This window comes from Protopterus annectens, chromosome 6.part0 (genome assembly GCF_019279795.1).
Source record: "Protopterus annectens isolate FY-2018-M chromosome 6.part0, PAN1.0, whole genome shotgun sequence".
NCBI classification, from domain to species: domain Eukaryota; kingdom Metazoa; phylum Chordata; order Ceratodontiformes; family Protopteridae; genus Protopterus; species Protopterus annectens.
This window is the reverse complement of record NC_056737.1, coordinates 953,754,996-953,777,191: the sequence shown is the minus strand read 5'-3', so window position 1 is coordinate 953,777,191 and position 22,196 is coordinate 953,754,996.

Genomic DNA, 22,196 nt, shown 5'->3' with positions numbered 1-22,196 from the left:
TAAAGCAGCAGAAAGCACCCCTGCTCTACCAGGCTATAACTCATTCCACACCTTTTGGCCCCAGAACATGAAGCAAAGCTCCAAAGGTGGTGGTGTCTCCATATTCATAAAGGATATGCACACCTCCAGACTAGTAGCCCTGCATAACACATCTGAGATACTTCAGGTACAACCAACATTGGGTAAGATGGCGATTCAGGCCATAGCCTGCTATAGGTCCCCAATCATGTCCCAAGACTCTCACTCCATGTGCCTAAGCACCCTGGAAACTATTAGGGTCCAACCCAACACTCTCATACTAGGTGACTTCAAAAACCCCTCCATCAACTGGGAAAACTACTCATGCACCAATACATTGGCCCAATGCTTCCTGGAATTCATCAATTCCAATGCCCTGGACCAGCTCATTCTTACCCCCACTAGAGGAAGCAGCATCCTTGACCTGCTTATTACTAACATGAGCAACCATTGCTCTACACCAATAGTCAATTCCTCCCTGGTTAGATCTGACCACAAACTAATCACCATGGAAATCCACAATTTACCCACACCCCCCGCAAAGGTCACCACCATGAAAAACTTCTCCAAAGCTGACTTTGGGCTCCTAAAAACAGAGGTGGCTAACTTCATGGCATTCATGTCAGTGGAAAATAGATGCATGACTGCCGAATCATACACCAATGCACTGTATGAACACGTACATAAATGCATGAAACTAGCCATACCCAACAGAACTAAGATGCTCTCCTTCAAAAAAAAGGCTGTCTGGTGGTTCCCTACCATTAATAAGCTCTACAATAAAAGGAAGAAACTGTTGCATTAAAAGGTGTAGTCCCAAGACTAGAAAAACTCCCTTATTAGCCTCAACAAAAAGTTGAGATCCATCATCAAATCCTCTAAATCCAGCTATGAATGTAGAATTGTGGCAGACACTAAAAACAGCCACAAAGCCTTCTATAGTTATATCAAGAATCTCCATGGCAATACCCAGGTTTACTCTGAGTTACTGCACAATGGTAACTCCTATACTGAGCCAACAGATATTGCCAACATACTGGCCGACTGATTCATTGCCAACTTTACCCCTCACCCTGCACAAAGGACCAATCACAAAACCAGAGGAATGCCAGGCACCCAGCATTACTGCAGCACAGGTTAAAGCTGCATTGTCCAAGGCCAAGAATACAGCTTCCATGGGACCTGACAATATCCCTGGATGTGTTCTACATTAACTACAAAGAGAACTAGCACCACATCTGTGTGCCTTGTTCAATCAAAGCCTCACTTCAGGCTTTGACCCTACTGAATGGCACACTGCTACAGTCATACCTGTCCATAAAGGGGGAGTGACTACAGACCCTGGGAATTATCGCCCCATTACCTGATGAGTCTGATACGTAAGGCTACGGAGCGCATCATCATGGACCTAATAAACAAGGATATAGGGAATCTCCAAACTCTAGATCCCACTCAATTTGGTTTTATGAAAGGTAGATCATGTCTGCTCAACCTGGTTGACTTCTTTGAGTCAGTCACTAGAGCTGTGGATGAGGACAAGGCAGTTCATACAGCCCATCTTGATCTGGCCAAGGCCTTTGACACAAATTATTGATAAACTCACCAAACTAGGCATCAACCCTTATATCACTAGGTGGGTTGGTGGGTTGCAAATTGGCTCTCAGATAGAACCCACACTATGAAAGTAGCGGACTCCAAGTGAGACTGCCAACCAGTCACGAGTTGAGTCCCACAGAGATCAGTCCTGGGTCCTCCCCTGTTTGGCATCTACTTCCCAGAAGTCCAGGCCAACACAGAGGAACTCTGGCTGACCAGGTTCACAGACAACTGCAAGCTGGGAGCCATTATTAACACCCCAAGTGATGTAGACATCCTACAGAAAGGCCTCACTGAGACCAATGACTGGTGTCGAAACCATGGCCTTAAACTTAATGCCAAAAAATGTGTCATCATCCTCTTTGAGAAAAGCTCATTTCCCACTAATTACCACATCAATGGGAATGCACTGAACAGTAAAGGCATTATAAGAGAGCTGGGGACACAGGTTGACAGCAACCTCTCCTTTCACCACCACATTGCCACTGTGGTAAGAAAGTTCTTCTATGTGGCACATCTTGTTACCAAGGATTTTGCATCCAGGAAGAAAGAGGTCATCATCTCTCTCTACTCTTCCCTCATTAGACCAGTCATAGAGTATAATGCCCTATTTGGCATGTACCTCACTAGACACATGCAACAGCTGGAAAGGTCACAAAAGTACCTCACAAAGAGGATCCTAGGCCTTAAATACATGTCCTACATGAACAGACTCAAAAAACCCCAGCTATTCTCTGTCTCATATCGTCTACCAAGACATGATCTCTGCTTGACATACAAAACCATGTCTGATCCAGCTCTGTTAGAAATGCTACATCTAAAGAAATACCAATCTCTCCGCACCACATGCTCCAGAGACCTCAACCTCATTACCACAATCGACAGAACATGCTGGAGCAACAGGTTCATAACCCAGAGACTGTTCATGCTCTGGAATAAACTTCAAATACATGTCAAGCAGAACACCTCACTGTCCCTCTTCAAGAGAAATCTTGAAGAGCGGATGGGAAACAGAAAATTCACCCCGGGGGAACATTTCAGTGGCTCTACTTGATAGAGGTACTGGGAACTAATGACAGGTGGCACAACGCCAGAGTACTTCTATGGGCTAGGCTTGTAAAGGCTCCAGGACCATTAGCCTAGTACACATCTACGAATCTATGAGCCTGTGATCTATGATCTAGTTCAATGATTAACAGCCACTGTTGTTTAAACTGCAATGATGCTATTTCATATATGTATATTTATATATATATATATATATATATATATATATATATATATATATAGGTTTACGATTGATATCACAAAACTGCATACCTTGACTTGTCACATAGTTGACCCAAAATGTGGAATACGGAACAGCAAAAAAGCAGCCAAGTTGAAACTGAATATATCAACACCCATAGTTTGATGTATTCGACAAAGCAGGAGGTGACATCAGTCACCCATGTTATGTAACTTACCGTACAGTGACATTCCACAGTCAATGGTACATGTCTGTTACTATTTTGCAGGGAGGCTTTGCAAATTATAAATACCAACTCAGAGATCTAACTACAGTGAGGAAATGGGTTTATTGCCTGTTCCTCAGTGAACCACAGTCGCCTTTTACAATGCCGAACTCAATAATTGAAGTACACTATCCATTAGCTGTAGTATAGTCAATGTTTTCTGGGTCAGCATTCTGCCCCTTTGAAAAGTGCCTTTCAAACACATGCTGGTCGAGCACAGGCACTTAGTTAATTCAATAGTAAGCCATGTATATATATATATATATATATATATATATATATATATATATATATATATATATATATATATATATATATATATATATATATATATATATAAAAATATTTATAGTTTTTGTACCTCTCCACAACTGGCCAACAGCTGACAACAGTTCCTCCCCTTATTTACCCAGTCCACCAGACCCACCTTTGGTTTCATGTGTGCTGAGCCTAATTCACATCTGGAGCAGGTGTGGAGACTGAGAATGCTGATGCAGGTAAATCAGGGATTCCATGTCCAATTGTAAGTGCTGTCATAACCTCTAATACCCTGCAGCAGCCTTATGAGCTCTGAATTACTCCCCTTTGGAGGTGCATGAACATTTCTGCACATGCACAACTTCCAGTGGTGATGCTGCTATTGCAGCAAGCCTTGGCTGACTCCCACCACCCAGGTTCAGTGATAATGGACTCTGACTACCTTGCAGCAGCCTTGTGAACTCTGCATTACTCCCCTTTGGACGTGCATGCACATTTCTACACATGCACAGCCTCCAGTGGCGATGCTGCTATTGTAGCATGCCTTGGATGACTCCCACCTCCAGGATTAGTGATACTGGACTCTCACTTGCTTCTTCCCCCACCTGGTCCTTCTAGCATCTTTGCTACTAATGAGGCATTAGTTTCTGTGGCACAGTAAGTAAGGGCTTTATCTCAGGCCAGATTCTGACTGTTTCATATTGACCAGGGAAGAAATACAGTAGACATGTATGATGTCTGCCTCTTTTGTCCCATAATTTAATGTATATTTACTACATGTGAAGTTACTGTGCTTGATAAACTCTGTTGCAGGTGGCAGTCTAGAGGATGACAGTGCAAGTCTCTCAACAACAGGTACTGTTATGACTCTGTCATAGTCCATGTTGGTGTGAATGACTAGAGAAATACCTCTATGAAGAAAGACATGACTGATCTTGCTGAATATGTGTCCCAGGCAGGTATGTTCCTTGCCTTAAGCAGCATTCTACCATCACCCAGAATGATGCCTCAATACAAACAGAAAGTGATTTAAGAATTGGCTTAGTTTCTGGTGCCATTCCAAGGGAATCTAGTACCTGACAGCCTGGGAGGACATGATTGACAGACCATGATGCTTTGCTACAGGTGGCCTTCATCTGTTTCCTGTGGGCTTCAGGCTTCTGACAAAGGCTCTTGCCTCCTCCATAGTGCCTTTTTTAGGCAAAGTGATGAGCACAAAACTACCAACATGAAAAATCCTTCTAAACGAAATTTAAAGGTCATGCTGCTAAACATTAGTATTCCTCACCCTGGAAGATGCAGACATTTGTGCAGTCACTGAAACCTGGTTCAAAGCTGCAAAGAGCACCCCAGCCTTACCAGGTTACTTGTCCTGCCATACTTTCAGACCACAAACTGAGGGCTACAAAACCAAAGGAGATGGAGTTTCAATATTTATCAAAGACATACACACCTCCAGGCTGTTCAAACAGTATGATGCACAGGAGACACTCCCAGTGCAGTTAACTGTTCGCAAAACATCTATTCAAATCATAGCTAGCTACCAGCCCCCCAACCATAACTCAGGAAGCCAACTCCACCTATCTGAACTTACTTGAATACATCAAGATTCAACCCTCTACCCTGATCCTGGGTGACTAACTACCCAACCATAGAGTGGAAGATCTATTCTAGGTTAAACACGAATGCCCATAGATTCCTCAATTTTGTCAGTGCCAATGCATTGGATCAGCTGGTTGACACCCCCACAAGAGGTGAAAATATCCTAGACCTGGTACTAGCCAACATGAGTAGCTACTGTTATCACCCCTACCGTGTCATGCTCCTTGGTAAGATCTGACCATAAAGCAATCACTTTCAAAGTCACCTTCTTCCCTGACCCCACCCCCTTGCAAGAATCGAACAAAAAAACTTTTCCAAAGCTGACTACAACCTCCTGTGAGCAGCTCTAAAAAGCTTTACAGCCACCATCCCTTCAGTTGGAACAAGCACTAATGTCCAATCCTACACCAAAAAACTATATGAGCACCTATATTGCTGCACAGACTCAACAATACCTGACAGGACCAAGTCATCTTCCTCAAGAAAGAGTAAACCTGTCTGGTGGACAGCAGCAATAAACAGACTCTATAACAAAAGGAAAAAAAAATGCTGTCCAGGACAAAGAAGGAGCAGCTGCCAAGTTGGAAGCAATCTCTCCTTTTGTCTGAACAAGCAAATAAGGTCACTGGTGAAATCCTCTAAGGCTAACTTCGAGTGTAAATTGGCCACATCCACTAAGGACAATCACAAGGCCTTCTTCACATATGTCCACAATCTCAAATGTAACTCCCAAATCTGCTCTGAATTGGTGGTCAAGAACACCACATACACAAATGCCATAGATATAGCCAACCTGCTGGCAGAGAAGTTCAATGAAAACTTCAACCCCCTGTCCCCCCGATCAGTAAACCAGGACATGCCCAGCACCTGCCCCCCCTCACCTCATCACCAGGGAGCAAGTTATTAATGCCCTCTCAAAGGCAGAAAAATGCAGCCTCCATGGGACCCAGCAACAGCACCACTAGGCACCCTATTCAACCAAAATCTGTGCACTGGCTTCATCCCAACAGAATGGAGGACAGCTACTCTCATCCCTCTGCACAAAGTTGGAGCATCCACCAACCCAGACAATTACAGGCCCATCAGCCTAACTAGCCTGATCTGCAAGGCCATGGAATGCGTTATCATGAACCTTATAAACAAGGACTTTTGCAACCTCCACATGCTTGATTCCACACAGTATGGTTTTGTCAAAGGGAGATCATGCCTGTTAAACTTGGTCACCTTCTTTGAAACAGGCACCAAAACCACCTACCTTGACCTAGCCAAAGCCTTCAACACTATTCCCACTCACGCATAATAGATAAACTGTCCCAGCTAGGCATCAACCCATATATTACCAGATGGGTATCTAACTGGCTCACTGATAGAACCCACTCAGGGGAAGCCACCTCTAAGAGTAGACCTGTAACAAGTGGCATACCCAAAGGATCAGCCTTGGAGCCTCTACTGTTTGGGATATACTTTTCTGAGGTGCAAGCCAAAACCAGTGGTCTGTGGCTGACCAAGTTTGCAGATGACTGCAAGCAGGACACTGTCATAAATTCCATGAGTGATGTGAACATCTTCCAAGAGGGCCTTAACTAAACTAATGACTGGTACCAGAAGCATGACCTCAAACTGAATGGCAAGAAATGCATCATTATCCCCTTTGGGAAAAATGATGTCCCAACTATTTATCACATTAATAACAATGTACTAAGCACACAATCAGTCGTGAGGGATTTGGGATCCCAGGTTGATAGCAATCTGACTTTTGACCACCATGTTGCCTCCATTGTATGGAATGATTTCTAAATGGCCCACCTCATAAGTAAAGGTATTTTATCCAGGAACAAGTAGGTCATAAAATCCCTGTACTCCTCCCTTATCATACCCATTATCGAGTACAGTGCCCCCTTCAGCATGTACCTTGCCAAGCACATGCAGCAGTTGGAGAGGCCACAGAGGTTCCACACCAGGAAAATCCAGGGTCTCAAACACCTACCTATACAGATAGGCTAAAAAGCCTGTCCCTATACTCAGTGTCATACAGACTGCTCAGAGGTGAGCTGTGTCTGGCATGCAAGGCCAACTTAGACTCAGCCTTGATGGAGTTGCTGCATATCCGTAAGTCAAACTCCACTCACACAACCCACATGCAAGATCTCAACTTGGTCTGTGACATTAACAGAACTTGTTTGTGGGATAGAGTTGTGTCCCAGTGACTCCCCCTTCTGTGGAATAGAATTCCTCTCCATGTCAAGCAGAGTACCTCACTAGCCCTCTTTAAGAAGAACCTGGACAACTGGATGGGAAACAGAAAATATTCCCCTGGCATCCCACCTATGTCCCTGCTGGACAGGGAAAAGAGGCGCTTACTTTGTGGGAACATAGGTAAAATTCTTGGCTAGGCTTAAAAAGGGCCTCCGGGCCAATAGCCTAGTATCGTCCTATGAACCTATGAACGTATAAATGCACAAGCTGCTTGTGTCATCTGCCTTTTATGTACTTCAAATATGATGGGTATTTAGCATATAACTATCATATCCCATTGAACCCCAGTACTCTAAGCTAATCCAGGTCAGCTCTGCTGTAAGTCTTTCATGTGGTGCAATGAGTATTCCTAGCTGCTCTAAATAGTACATAACCTACATTCAGTTACCTGAATTGTAGATGTTTTTTTCTTGACCTGTGATCACTGTAAAATCCCTTTTGGCTGGGTTCGTCCTGGATACTTGGCTTTCCAGACACCATTCATATCCTCTTTTCTAAATAGTTAGCTCCATGCCCACCTTCCTTGCACAAGTCACTCCCTTTAAAAGTCATATAGGTAATTTACAGATGCACTTTGCTCATGGTTACAACCTTGGATGATTCCTCTGTATTATAAAAACAGGGAACACTTCTTTCAGTAGTCTTATTACTCCCAAGTACTACTACTTCTCTAAAAATCCATATTCTCAGCCTGAATCTAAGGAGAATGCTTTATGACTCTAAAAGTCGATATTAAAAACTAGCATTTAATTTATACTAATCTTAATAATGCTGGCACATAACAATTCCTAAGCTTATCCTTTTGTAATTCTTAGCTTACTGGTATTTTACTCTTTTCTGCTTTTACTGATGTAAATTCTACCTTTCAATATCCCCCAGTCTAATTAGCACAAAAACTTAAACTTCAATGCGCCCATAAATTTCACGAATAGTGACCAATGTAAAATGACATGCTTACTTAATTTAAACTGCTAGACCTTTTGTGCATCACTAAATTATTCATCTCCTGGCAAAACTTTAAGCAGATATAAAAAACACATTTCGGTAATACTGAAATGTACAGTATTTCTAGCTGTTGATATACAACTGGACCTGATCCCACATAATTTCTACAATAATGGGTAAAAAAATCTCTATTACATGCCTTAGTCTGTGCAGTATTAAAAGCACATTGTTTCAGCCTGAGAAACTTGGTTGGAATAGTGCAAGCCCAAAATTGAGACTAGTATAGGTACATGGTTGAAAGGCCATTCATGCATCCAACAACACATTTCCTGGCAAAAGGAGGTGTTAATGTTCCAATCATCAGTAGTAATAGCGCCAATCTAAACCCAGTTCTCTTTGCCAGACAAAGCAAAGATGAAAAATGAAACCCTAACTGGACCCTTATTCAAATATGTCTGAGAAAACATTCTAAACTAAATATTGTCACAGGTTACACGCCAATGCCTGCTTCATTTATCACATTTGAAAATACGCTGCACAAATTCTAGACCATTCTCAACAATGTAGCTCATCAACTTTGATGATTTTAACCTTAGCTGGAACGGCCAACTTTTCAACAAATTAACAAAAATAGTTAGCTCACACAATTTATCTGTAGTTATTAAAGAAGGTACTAAACCCAGTCACCTATATTCTTATTATAACTACAATTCCAGACAAACTCATACATATTAACTTTCTATCCAGTGTCTTCAGTGATAACTGTCCTATTCTCTCACAATGACCTAGTGAAAAAAACCTGCACCTAAACTATTACTGACGCATACCTTCCCATCGACTCATAAAACCCATCTACTAGCTGAGTTAGAGTTGGTTGACTGCTCTAATGTATACGACAGCAGATACTCTATTACTGCATTCTATACCCACTTTTACACAAGACAGGCTAGCACCATTGCAGAAAACTAACTGAAATTAAAGCTAATTATATATCATGGATTTCAACAGAACAGAGTCTCTTGTAAAAACCCAAGATTTTGCATGAAGATATTGAGAAGAAGACTTACCCAACATGACTAAACTAAACCATTTTCAACCACTCAAACAAGATGCAAGAATTCCGACAAATGCTGTCAAACAAAATACTTCAGAAACCTTCACTACCATACTGTTAGATGAAGACTGGACTCTTGTGTTTCAGTTGCCTTAGGTTAAGCCCACCAGTGATTTAATTTCCATCACTGGAAAACACTGTCAGTGAGTTCTGCTGGCAATGATGACCTTTCTGTTGTATATATATATATATATATATATATATATATATATATATATATATATATATATATATATATATATATGTATGTATATGTATATATATTTTTTTTCAGGTGGGGATTCTGTGAATTCAGTTCATAGATACATAGTGAACCAGACATCTACATATCCTGGATCTTGGCAATCCAAAACATTTCTGGAAACATAAAAACATTTTTAAAGCCATTAACAACTGCATTTCTTCACTAACAGCTTTACTTCACACATGGGTTACTGTTAATGCACAATATAATCCCTTAAGGATCATGTGTAAAAGTATTTTTTATTGCTTCTTTTTTGCTGTATTTATGCTCTCATCATATAATGTAAACTCTCTCGTTCTAAAATATTTAGTTTTTACTGTAGTTTCCTCACTGGAACTATGTGTATTAAACTTGATAAACTTGTATTTGTATTTTCTGTATGCTGTGCAATTGACAACTACTTCTTGATTCTGAGCCGTGGTTCTGCATTTTGATGATGCAACTGAGGGGGCAACAGTGGGCAGGCATACTTTCTGTACTGTACAGTATATTTCAACACAAAAAGTGACACAGATGGCAGCACAGTCACTCAGTCACTCAGTAAGGCAATCAAACAATAAATCAACTAACTAAACTAATTTATATTCAAATGAAAAAGTAATAAAACAAATGGAAAAGAAGAGTCCCATTAAAGTGTAAAATGGTTCACATGCAGCGTAATAACGCCTATTTAGCAATGTTTTTAGCATAGGATGATCTGTCTCTTTGGGTTGCAATCTAGGGGTAGGTACCTACAGTAAAGAATGTTTGTGCGTTACACATCAGCTGGTTTAGTGCTGGAATAAAAAATGTTCATTTAACTGAATGAGCCTCTTAGAAAGGCGAAGCTCTACCTGTTTTTGGCAGTAGTTGCTGCAGGGCATACCTGGTGGTAATCCAGGCTGCCTGCTGTACCAGATGGAGCTGCTCTGCAGGCTTCTGGATTTGGGATGAGGGTGGATCATGTGCATGCATGGTTTGGTGCAGTGTCAATCATCCGTCAACTTCTATAAGGATAGCTGCCAGTAGTATATTTTCAAAAGTAGATTTAATTCCCTGGTGAACTAGTAGCTCAGTAAGACTGTCCATCATCTTGGATACAGAGACCTTAGTTATGATAGACATAGCCACCTACAAGTGGAGCTCCTGTGCTGTACCGCTTCATGGCATGCATCTCCAATGGTATGTCATACCTGGTTAAATGATAGCACCACCATGTCTGACATATAGTTGGAGCTGCTGTGCAAGAAGAGAACATTGACTGGAATTAGCTGTTCTACTAGGTATTTGGGTAACTTTTGGCTATGCTCAGAATAGGTAGTAATACTGAATGGCACAATAGCATATTATAGAATTTTACTTCTTGCTTCTGGAACAGGGAGACCTCCTTCAATTCAATGCCATGAAGTATTGAATTACATACTCTCTAGGCCCCCCTTATGACTTCATCAGAAAGTCCCACCAAATGACAGAATCAGGAAGTAATTGGAGAAAAGCTCAGCATGTAATATATAAAAATGCAAGCTTTAAACAATAAATATAGCTTCACTGATCAGGTAAACTGGCTCCCTAGACAAAAAGTGCTCCATGGTACTCCCATCCCCATATTCAGCTGAGGCCCATGGAGAAATGCTCCAAAGTCTTTAAAAAGATTTTAAGAACAATAATTTTACAATCTTCAAATATAATATAAAGACATATACAGTTTAAATAATTTTACCAAATGAGACATAATATTATATCATTGATTAAGAGTAGATACATGCTGTATAATTCTATTTTAATATTTAGAGAAATTGTTGCCAGTCTATAGAGAAATTAAAGGTAAGTTAGTATAATACAAACAGGAATTGCAATATGAAGTCAGAGAAAAGCAGGCTTATGGTATGTTTAGAATGAAAGCCAGAGGAGAGAAACTGATAGAAGCAAGGAAGTGGTAAAGAAAGAAGACTAAGGAGGCGTAAGATATAAACAGGTATTTGTTCACATTTAGGGACATAGCTTCTTCTGGTGTTGAACAAGGACAGAGCCAGATTTTAGTTAGAAAGTCTATCAGAATTATTTTGAAGGATGAGAGTGACGCTAATGACCTGATGGATACAGGTAAGCAGTTGCAGGCCTTATAGGCAATGCCAGCAGGTATGATAGGTTTGTGGAAAGACAGTTTTTGTTCATTGGATTGTAATGACTGACTGGGAACATAGTTGTGTAGAATGTTATTTAGCACTGGACAAGAAGATGTATGCTGGATAGTTTTATAAGTGTTAAGAAGCTGTGTATATGTTAGTTGAATGGGTAGTTCTAACCAACTTAGTGATATACAGTTGTGGGCTCTGAAAGGGGTATTTGCTTCAGATTTAGCAACTTTGTTCAAGTTTTGATTTTTGTGATGCCTGGAGGTTAGTAAGGATGGTCAGAAATAAGTAGTGGCAAGTGTAGTTTTAGTTGCATTGATGAGAAAGTGTTTGGCCATGTAAAGCATCACTTGTTTTTGATGTGTTTCTGATGCAAATTTGTATATGCAGGTCGAATGTAAGCTTATCATCCACTATCATGTCTAATAATTTTCTATGAAAAGTGACATCAATCTTTATATTATCATGAAAGAGGACTTTTCTTTTCATGAAAGAGGGATTTGGGTAAATGGTAATAGCCATTTTTTTAGGGTTGAGCATGAGCTGTGAGTTAGAATGCCATGTTACAATTGCGGTTAAATCTCCCTGAGTAATTTTTTGGAGGTGTGCCGCATTGTCCGATGTACAAATGAGTGAGGAGTCATTTGTGTACTATATTAAGAAGGCCTGTTGTGTAGTTGTGTGGAGGGTGTTGGTTTGAATGTGAAAGAGAGGGGACCAAGGATTAAGCCTTGTGGTAAACTGGTGGTGACTGGGAGGTATGGAGTGAAAGTAGAGTACTATTTTATTGAGTGATACCTATTGGAGAAGGAGCTTTTGAACCAAAGAAAGGTGGGCTGAGAGAAACCTAATGTGGCCATTTGAAGTAGAAGTTTGCTGTGTCAAACGGTGTCAAAGGTTTTAGACAAGTCTAGAAATAAGGAGGAGACTAATTTGTCATTATCTCTAGCTTTATTGGCAGTATCTATTGAGATTAGAAGTCCAGTGTTAGTGCTGTCAGAAGGACAGAAGCCATGCTGGGGAGAGGATAGGAGTTCTTCCTGAAGGATATAGTTTAACAATTGTTTTTGAATTCATTTTTAAAGTTTACGATTGCTATAGGTCTAAAGTTACCAGTGTCTGTTGAATTGACTCCTTTGTGCAGAGAGATAATGTGTGACTTTTTCTAGAAGGAGAAAACTTGCCATTCCTGGATTGACATATTTCTAAGGATTGAGACAGGATAGGCAATCCTATTGGATGCCACTTTAAGGTACTCACTTGGAAGGTCATCAGCTGAAGCAAAGCAAAGTTCAATTTTAAGAATAGTTTTATATAGGATGTGGGCAGAGGTTTGAAAGTGAAAGTGCAGGTCGTGATACTTGGCTGCTGGACAAGATTAGAACTAGATGAAGGCTACATCTACAACTACTAATAAAAAAAGCTTTCATTCAAGTACCTTCACACCTACATTTGAACTTTGTGAAGTCTGTAATCCTGTGACTTCACAATGTTTAAATTTAATGTGATGTGACCTGAATGACAAGTCAGCTTGAACACCACCATCCCCCTACAGCACTCGCTGTGCTGCCAGTGCATTTTCTTTTAATAGGAGTACTTTATTTATTTATTTATTTGTTTGTTTATTTATTTATTTTTTAAAGCAAATTAATATTACTCTAAAAACTAAATAAATATGAAAAGAGTGCCCATACCACTGTGGCACCCTAGGTGGCTGCCTAGTTTGCTATGCAGCCCGGCCACTGATGTAACTAAAGTAAAAAGTATGTACTTTAGAATCAAGAAGTCCACTTTACATGATGAGAACATAAACTGCAATATAAATAAGTGGTTCAAAAATGTTGCACATGTTCTTTAACTCCATGGCAAAAATTCTACCTAATTTATCTTTCTGTTTTAAAGAAATTCATAAGAACACTGTCAAGGGCATTTTGGCTGCTGTAGATTGTAGCTATATAAAGTAATACATTTCACTATTTACCCCCACAACTACTTAACAAAGATTAAGATTCTCTCAGTACCTTTTTCTCATGAAAACTTTGACGAAAATGATTATACCTTGTTTTAAGCATGTACTAGTTAATCCACTTCTAAAAGATTCAATACCCTCTGTACTAGGAGAGTTCAGTACAATTTATAATAGGCTATCCTCTAGCCAAAACATTTGAAAAGGTAAATTTCAACCAAATACTTAAATTTATTGTAAAATATGTCCTGCTTTCTGACAAACAACATGGGTTTTGACCAAAATGCACCACATATTCAGCTATTATCACCTTAACATCAAGCATTTATGAAAATATCAACATAGGCTTATTCACCATTGTTATATTTCTTTATCTTAAAATGGCATTCAAAATGGTGGATTTTCACTTTTATTACTAATACTCAAAGAGCATGGATTCTCAACAGAAGTTAATTGATGGCTTCAAAATTAACATTTAAAAAGACCTTTAACATAGGTTCATAGGTTCATAGGTTGGTACTAGGCTATCAACCCTAGGGCCTATACAAGCCTAGCCATAACAATTCCCTGAATATTTCTTCCCACAATATTTACTTCCCCTGTTAGGGAACAACTGTCAAATGGTTCCAAAACTAGCTTTTAAGGCCTTTTACAAGTTAGGGAACAGCTGTCACTCAGAAATTGGCTTACTAATCAATGATATACCCCAGGGATCCATTCTGGGGCCCCGGCTTTTTTCTTTCTATTTAAGCAGATTGCCGTGGGATCTTCTACTCTTAAATATTGCACAATATACTGATGAAATTGTTTTAATAAAATAAATCAAAGCAGTCCAATCTGCAGCATATGACTTACAGGAAATTTTAATGCAGTCTGGAATTTGTTCACTTACAGTCAATTAATGATTAATTTACAAGCAATTAGCAATTAATTCCAAAATCATTTGTAATATTTTTTGGTCTAAAATTCAGCATGTAAATACTGCACATATCAGTGGAATTCAATATCTTTATTGTACTGATCAAAAATACCTAGGTGTCCGAATTCCCAGATTCCATACGAAAAATACAGGAGCATGTTCTATGGTCAATTCTAACTATGCTAGAAAAATCATTACAATAAACTGGAAAAATATGAATAACCCTGCTTTTACTAAATTCATCTGTTTAATAACAACTGTATGAAATAAATAAATTCAGACAATGTAAAATAAAACTTCAAATGATACACATAAACTTTTATCTTGGAAAAAGCTTAAAGAATTATTAGAAAAATATTAATGGTTAATTAATTGTCAAAAATTTGTTGTGGACGTTGTACATAGTTTCTTGTTTGTATTATTTTTGTATATTGGTTACTTGAAATTTTTTGTAAGTTATTTTGTTCAAAATTGCAATAAAAATTTTTAAAAATATACCAAGGGGCATTGATGGATAGTACTCTCACTTTCCAAGGTACTCAGAAATTCACAGCCACCTATGACATTTCACATTTTCATACTAATAAGGCTTGTCAAGCTATTTTATTTAATGCATTAATTCCTTATCTGTCCACAATGCCTGAAACCTGAACACAGCTGAAATGAAAATATTAAGATTTATACACTTAGCCAACAATAAACAGCATACTGACTAAATGCCACAAACCCCCCCCACACACACACACACACAAAATGATGACTTTAACTTTCTGTCAGGTCTACCTGTCTGTTAAATTCGCTTGCCTTTAAACTTCTCAACAAGACACACCACCCCTCTTACTAACAAATTAACAATACATAAAGCAGTGCACTTTTAAGACATTCTGATAGCCTAAAACATAAAACAACTTAGCTACCTGCAATAGATTTTTAGCATACTTTTTCCAGAATGTTGGACTAGCCTGCCAAATGAAATAACTATAAATCAAACACTCCAAGCCTTCAAGAGAAATCTGAAGCAACATTTTTTAAAAGTAGATAAATATATTTGCTTTTGAGATTCAGGTTAGAGTGCTGCAGAAATTAGATAGGGACAACAATAGGCCTTACCCTTGCAAGTAAAGTTTCTTAACCTCTCATTCCTTTCTAGACCCTGCCTTATTTCCTTTTTTTCTTGACTACCCTTTGTGTTATGTTACGTTACTAAGCTATTACATTAAAAGTGCATAAAGCTAAACTTCTACACTTGTTTTTACCATCTGCCTCAGGTAGTGGCTGAAATGGGTCCTGTACCCGCCCAGTTACTTGGTCAATAAAAATAAAGAAATAAATGTGTTGTTATTTTCTAGAATATAATTCTCCAACCACAGAAAAGCAAATGAGAACATTGTTGTACACACAATGATATACCTATTGCTTTTCTTTACAGAATGCTTCTTCCATGTAAAGAAATGAAACACACACACACACACACACACACACACACACACACACACACACACACACACACACACACACACACACACACGCACACACAGAGTGATGATAGAATGTTGTGTACTAAGACAAAGATGAATACAGTTGAATGCAGAATACCACATGCAATGCATAGGTATGAGAGAGAGTAGTTGATTACTTAAACTTCATTTCCATGTGTCCTTATAGACATAGCTTGAGTAATGGAGAGAGTATGAGATGATGCAGAAAGTGTTTGCTCGAAACACTGTAAGGCAATCTTGAGCCACATTCTGTAAAAATGTATGCATATACTGACAGACAGAGACACACAGATGTACACACACACACACACACACACACACACACACACACACACACACACACACACACACACACACACTCACATAGAAAAGCTGGAATCATTGTAATCAATCTGAGGCACAAAGTTGGATCAGAAATTAAAAACATGAGATAGCCACATAGAGAAATTACAGAACAATTTATAAAACATGAAAACAGGAAATGGATGGCCATGACTTTTTGCTAAGAAGATATAGCCTATAAATCTCAGTTTGTTACCCTTAATCTCTGACTTCATACTGTACAAAGCTATTTCATTCGATAAAGTTTATTCACCTAACAAAAAAAGTTTTTGTGTGAAATAATGCATATGTGAATATTTCTCTGTGTTAGTTTATGGATGGTAAATAATACAGGTTATTTGGACATGTCTGGTGTTACAAACCATTAGGTTAATATGCTTAGGTTCAAAGAGAAGCAAGTCCTAAGGTTACAGTGGTAATACAGAACATACAGCATTCCTTACATTCCCAATGCTTGGTCATATAAACCAAAGTACATAGCTGCATGCTTGTCCACAAAACATGGAAACACTAGCAAAGAAGAGCTATATAACATACACCCCACCATATACACAGTGACACATGCTTGCATTCTTGCATTATGATGCGACTGAGTCCACGGATGTGGAGATGTAATTGAGAGGAACTTATACAGATATACATGCATCCACTATGAAATATGGTGCAACCAACTTTGATCATACATTATGGAGCGTTCTGGTCAATACTAACAGGGTTGTAACTATTATAATAACAGGGTTTTAACTAATATGATAACAGGGTTTTAACTAATATACTAATAGGGCTTTAACTGATATACTAATAGGGTTTTAACTAATATACTTGTAGTATATTAACTAATATACTAACAGGGTTTTAACTAATATACTAATAGGGTTTTAACTGATACACTAACAGGGTTTTAACTAATATACTAACAGGGTTTTAACTAATATACTAATAGGGTTTTAACTAATATACTAACAGGGTTTTAACTAATATACTAATAGGGTTTTAACTAATATACTAACAGGGTTTTAACTAATATAATAACAGGATTTTAACTAATATACTAACAGGGTTTTAACTAATATACTAATAGGGTTTTAACTAATATACTTATAGTATATTAACTAATATACTAACAGGGTTTTAACTAATATACTAATAGGGTTTTAACTGATACACTAACAGGGTTTTAACTAATATACTAACAGGGTTTTAACTAATATACTAATAGGGTTTTAACTAATATACTAACAGGGTATTAACTAATATGATAACAGGGTTTTAACTAATATACTAATAGGGCTTTAACTAATATACTAATAGGGTTTTAACTAATATACTTATAGTATATTAACTAACATACTAACAGGGTTTTAACTAATATACTAATAGGGTTTTAACTGATACACTAACAGGGTTTTAACTAATATACTAACAGGGTTTTAACTAATATACTAATAGGGTTTTAACTAATATACTAACAGGGTTTTAACTAATATACTAATAGGGTTTTAACTAATATACTAACAGGGTTTTAACTAATTTAATAACAGGGTTTTAACTAATATACTAATAGGGTTTTAACTAATATACTAACAGGGTTTTAACTAATATAATAACAGGGTTTTAACTAATATACTAATAGGGTTTTAACTAATATACTTATAGTATATTAACTAATATACTAACAGGGTTTTAACTAATATACTAATAGGGTTTTAACTGATACACTAATAGGGTTTTAACTAATATACTAACAGAGTTTTAACTAATATAATAACAGGGTTTTAACTAATATACTAATAGGGTTTTAACTGATGCACTAACAGGGTTTTAACTCAATTACTAACAGGGTTTTAACTAATATACTAATAAGGTTTTAACTAATATACTAACAGGGTTTTAACTAATATACTAACATGGTTTTAACTAATATACTAATAGGGTTTTAACTAATATACTAACAGGGTTTTAACTAATATAATAACAGGGTTTTAACTAATATACTAACAGGGTTTTAACTAATATACTAATAGGGTTTTAGCTAATATAATAACAGGGTCGTAACTAATATACTAACAGGGTTTTAACTAATATACTAATCGGGTTTTAGCTAATACCCTCCTGCAACATTGTTTCCTTGCTTGCACTAAAACATAATTGAAGACAAACATGTTTAGCATTGTACATATAAACACAATGCATCATTACCCTAAAAGAAAACATAATGTAGAATCAGGACAATATGCAGAGTGAATGAAACTGCTATAGCATTTATTTTGAATGATAATGCTCTTTATACCTACTTTATCCCTTGACAGGTTACGCAGCTGACCATTCTAACAATAGTGACCGAATGTCTCAGTGATATGCAACAATACCTAAGAAAGGCCTGTAAAATAGTTATGATGTTAGTAGAAATGGTCTTCCATGGTGTATCATATTGTGGGGATGCACTATATGGCATTTAGGATGGGAAATACATAATATGATCACATGATCAGTCCCTAAATTCTGCAAAGAAAAGTGTACTTTTGTCCTGCTTCCGTGATTTATCTTATAATTATGCTAGGAGAGTGAGCAGTCTATTCATACAAGACAATTAAATTTGTCATAAATAAAAGTCGATATTTTATTACCAGCATACAATAAAATAAGTCATAAAACATATAACAACCCAAATATCTGAACAGCTCTGACAACCTGGCAGCATGACATCCCACTCCAGACTGGACTGTCCCATACCAAGCCAACTGGAATCCTCATACTGCCTCCTTAGACAAACTGACAATTGGCCAGAAGTAGCAGTGAAGACCATTTGCTTTCACCTTCTTGAAGAAGAAAGAATGAAAAGACGGAAAGGCTGCTCAGTGACCTCCCACACAAGGATAAAAGGGATGAATGGGAAGGGAGTAACTGGACTGCTTCACTGAGATGGCAGTTTGAACCCACAGACCAGCAGTTAAACAGCAGTTGACCCTTAAGGGTCAAGTGGTACTAGAACAACAGTCTGCCCCACCAACATAATTTATTGAGGAAAAATATGTCATCACCTTGTTTAAAACATGAAATTCTTTCAACATTCCTCTGAAAATAAATTTTATACATTCTTAGGTTCATAACTAAGTACAAGGCAGTACCACTTCAAACCATTACAGTTCTATCATACAAACTATATACAGAAGTTCCCTTCCTCCTAAAAAGGACACCATAAGAAGCAAAGGGGAAGAATGAGGCTGCCCATCTAATTAACTTTTTTTCATTGAAATTGGCTTGTACAAAACTCTCCTTATCATGCAGTGGAAGTTTGTTCCTGAGGTAGAGGATATATTTATATATAAATCTGTCTGTCCTACTTATCTGATCATAAAGATGTAGGCTCTTTAACTGGATATTTGCGGAACCACTTGTTCAGTGAAAGATTAGGAAGAAAAGCAGGTCAAGAAGGGTAGGGTCTTTCATGGCTCAAAAGGTTAGTGATAGATTATCATGCTTTCCAAGTGTTTGTTCAAATCATCCAACAGAAGGCTAAATTTAGAATAAAAAGCAGCAGTTCCAAATAAGCAACGGTTTCGCTTTTGTTATAAAAGTTTTGTACAGTCAGTCTGTAACTCAAGCATTTAAAGAGTTTTTATGCACTTCAGTTTTTTTTTCTATTAAAAAAATGTAGATTTAAGTCTGTAACTGAAACTTGCCTCCCTGGGCCATCACTGAAAATGGGTTCATTCTGACCCAGTCAGACCTTTCCAGTAAACAAATGTCAAATAAATAAATAAATACATAAATATATAGAAAACAATGTAGCTTAAAAATTACTGTAATATTAAACAAAAATAATACAAGCTTTCACATTTTTGGGGTCATGTTTCATCAAATTTCCAGTATTAATAAATATAACCTGAAAAAAAATTAAAAAAAAAGAAAAACTATTATAATAATCTTAATTTTTGCTGGAAACAAGCCCCACTGCACTTCCAATGTGATGGACATGTCCCTCATAAAATCTAAGTTAAATACACAAACACCACAGGTACAGTGCAGTGGGGAAAAGTGAAAACTAAAACACTGCAGTGACTGATAGTTCACTTAATACAGTCCAATCTAGTTTTGACAAATCATAGCAAAACAAATTAGAAAATTCACTTGATGAAGAATTCCTCACTGGAGTGGAGGTATGCCAATCACCATAGAGGTGTATAAAGAAATGCAGCTATCATAAGATCAAGAATTAATCCAACTACCTGAAGATGGAATAAAATTCACAGTCTTTTTAGTTTCCAGCATCAAAGGTAAGTGTGCTATCAAGTGAGCCACTGAGATAGTTAAAAAGATGTACTGCAGTTTCTTGGATAAAGAGTCAAACATTGTCAGTGAGAGTGATGAAACCCTAATAGTAGTCCATCAGTAACTCTACTGCACTGCAACCCCTGCTCCTGCTAGTTATGACCTGGAGACCTTTTGCATGTGAGGTACATTCCACTATAGAAAAAAAATAACACACAGATAGCGAGACCATACCAAATCACACACTGACACTGGTCAGAGGTCATGATTTAAAACTAGACACTAATGTTGTGCAACAAGCATCTTAACAGCAAGCCACCCTGCAACAAAATAAATCCATTTGCAAAAACACACAGATCAAAATTTCAGAGGAAAAAAAGAAATGCTGAATAAAACCAACATTCTAAAACATTCAGTTTAACCTCCAAACAAGTAAACAAAAAAAATACAAAAGGATTATGGTTGTTAAGCAATTCTACATCATGTGTGTGTGTGACACTTTTTTCTATCTATGTCTCTACCTAGGTTAAAAAGGGTATACATGCATTTAGCTGTCTGTTACTTTGTCGACGTACCAAATGCCAAAAGCAGTGCAGCAGGTTCTCATATGTCCGAACCAGAGATAGTCGAAACGCACAATACCCCCCCCCTTTTTGACCAATGGTACAGCTTGTTTAGGCGGTAGTGCGGTAGGAAATGTCGCATTCGGTGTTTTGTATGGCATTCCAACCATTCGCTACTTTAAAATTCGACATTCCGGTTTGGAAAAACTAACGTTTGGAGATTGTTTCAGCGACTAAATGCATGTATACCATTAAAAAGGATGCATACGTAGGTGAGAAGAGATATTCATCAGCATCCATTTCTGATTACTTTTCAAATGTGTAACTTGCTTAGATGGAGATTGCATTGACGCCTTTAAAAATGTTCTTAAATTCAGCTAGTTACTGCATTTTTAGTATGGAAATTATTTAATTATTCATAAGAAACACACATTTAAAGTCATAATTAACTTTCATTTTAATTTGTAATGACATTTCTGTTTTTTTTTTTTTTTTTTTGGTGATGTAGAAGTAATTAATTCATCAGTCATTTGATGTAGCTTGAATTTGATCATCTAGTCATCTATGGTCCAATGTCTGTCATTCAGACTATAATACTGTTTAATCATCTCCTTCTGGAATTAGTCTACCAAGCTAAGCTGCAGACTACAAGTTATAATCCAACTGCATTTCTTGTACACTGGAGAACCATTTGATAAATAATGCCACGTGCAGTCTTTCAGAATAACTTGTCGGATACTATATTTGGTACCAACAGAAGAATGTTTCTCACATTCTCGTAAAACTGATTACATTCAATGATTTTACTGCTCATGAATTTTTGCCACATGCACACCCATATCCAATACCTGTTCCTGTAACACTTCTGAACTAATTATTGATTTATACCAACATATATCTTTTAACAATCTTGCTTACTTTGAAATGCCACTTACTTATTTACAATGTCAATAACTTAAATGTTTTCATACAGC